Here is a 2,500-nt window from a genome sequence, read left to right as displayed (position 1 = left end):
CAGTTTAATATCAAAGTGATCATATAGACCACGCATCAGATATTAAGCTGATAAGAACAGACAGGGACGGCTGGTAATAATGGGCAGGGTGGGCAAATACCAGCCTGTTTTTTCAAGTTATATGCTGTATTACCAGGTCCGAAATAATCAAATTTAAATTAGATAATTTCAAAAGTTACTACTTAAACTTAATACTTCATACTGAAATCAATTTGTGTGTATCTTTGATAGATTGCGAATCACCATGCACCCCGTAATGCATAAACCAGGATGCGCTCCTGTTCTTTTTATCACCCCCCCCCCCCCCCAACCACTCCACTCCACTCCGCCCACATCGTCATCTCATCGTCACGTCGCCTGACGGTGATTTTGCTGTCTGGCCTCTCTAGTACTAGGTCGGGCTAATTCAAACGAGCCCACCTTATTACCAGTGTACACTAAATAGAGATTTTGGCAAACGAACTTTTTCTTATTTATTGCCTTACTTGTGCTGGGAAGGTTCCAGTATTGAATTAAATTTATTAATTTACTAATATTATATCAATTTAGTATTAGTTTGTGTTGTTTTAATATATTTGTTTATCCATTTAAATTATTTCTTTTTTTTTTCCCTCGTTTTCTTTAGTGTTTCTCAAAACTCATTTATTTAAATTGTTTTCTTATTTGTTTGTTGTTGTTTTTTGTTTTGTTTTTTAACAAATTAATTTGTTAATTCTTTTTTTTTTATTATTCTTAAAGTAATTACCGCAGTATTTTTATTGCCAGACTAAATAATTTTGCAAAACAATGTATTTTCTATTGTATTCCCTCTAATAAAACAAAACACTTTTATTCAAAAGTCACGACTAAATAAATATATAAAATACAACCACCATTTTGGTTTTCTCAACAATTGAATTAGTATACGAGAAATACTCTTCTGAGTAAGGAGATAGTTGAATTCTAAGTTATAGAGGAAATAAATACCTTTAAAGGAAGGGTGGGCAGATTCCGTACTTGCCCGTCCTGAAGCTAATACACACATAAGATGGTTCGCGATGAAGAGGCGGGAAGCAAGGGATTGGTTGGGTAAGGAGCAAAGATAACACGGTAATTATTGTGACGATAGTCAAACGAATACATGAGGAGAGATTGGTAACATTATTTTGTCTTAATTATATTGTATGAAGTATTGGCGAAAGCCTAATATTAAATAAACGTTGTTTTTGTTTGTCTTATTTTGACTATGGAACTGATACTGATACTTGTCATAGCAGACCTGCCTACTTTAGATAGGAAAATAAAAATCGTAGTTTTCAGGGCTAATAAAATCGTAGATATTTTAACTACCCTTTAAAAAAATCACCGGAATTTTCGTCTGTTTTGATAGATATCAAATTTTAAAAAACGAGAAAAAATAATTGGAAACGTAATAATGATGGTGATGGTGGTATAGTGGTAGCGGTGGTGGTAGTAGTAATGATGATGGTAATATTATTTTATTATTATTATTATTATTATTATTATTATTATTATATTATTATTTATTATTATATTATTATTATTATTATTTTATTTATTATTATTATTATTATTATTATTATTATTATTATTATTATTATTATTATTATTTATTATTATTATTATTATTATTATTATTATTATTATTATTATTATTATTATTATTATATATATTATTATTATTATTATTATTATTATTTATTATTATTATTATTTATTATTATTATATTATTATTATATTTTATTATTATTATTATTGTTATTATTACTATTGTGTATTACTATTGTTTATTTTTTTGGTGGTTATTAATGGTATCAGTTTATTGTTTGGTCCCATTTGCCATTATTTTCCACTTTCATGTATGTGGTCATCAAATTGTATGATTAATTGGCGAAAGCCTAGATTGAATAAATTTTGTAATATCGTATGGTAACCATCATTGTCGACGACATCGTCGTTGTCATCATACATCATCATCATCATCATCATCATCATCATCTCATCATCAATCATCATCATCATCAACAACAACAACAACAACAACAATATTAACAACAAGTACAACAATAGCAATAAAAACAATATCAACATCATCATACACTTTCCGTCATCGTCTCCAAAACTATCATTCTAACCAACAGCACCACCAAAACCACTACCATAATTACCCCTCACCGCCTCGTCTTCCTCCTCCTCCTCCACCACCACCATCACCGCTACCACTATTCCAACCACTACCACCACCGGCACAATCATTCTGACCACCAAGACAGCAGTAAAAATTATGCAATTTGAGCTCTGAATGAAACTCGAGTCATATCGCTGTTGTTGCTTCTCCATGAAAACTTTAAGGTTACTACGTACTACTGAAAACCAGAAATATGTAAAAGCAATATTAATATCGCCGTTGAGGGATTAAAGCATCTCTTTAATTTTTCGAGTGAAGGAAATGGACTTGTATTGTCAAGGTGTTGTCGCATTATGTCTCGTCGCTTTATT

The 2,500-nt window shown here is 30.5% G+C and overlaps 1 pseudogene; it reads right to left on the bottom strand.

The window, feature by feature from the left end:
• Positions 1–81, bottom strand: part of LOC144976027 (U2 spliceosomal RNA) — a 174-nt pseudogene extending 93 nt beyond the window's left edge.
• Between the last annotated feature and the right edge of the window lie 2,419 nt (positions 82–2,500).

The sequence above is a fragment of the Berghia stephanieae genome, chromosome 6 (genome assembly GCF_034508935.2).
Source record: "Berghia stephanieae isolate SIO BIC M18660-M18661 chromosome 6, UCSD_Bste_1.3, whole genome shotgun sequence".
NCBI lineage: Eukaryota > Metazoa > Mollusca > Gastropoda > Nudibranchia > Aeolidiidae > Berghia > Berghia stephanieae.
The sequence above is the reverse complement of the archived record's forward strand: the minus strand, read 5'-3'. Positions and strand labels throughout refer to the sequence as shown.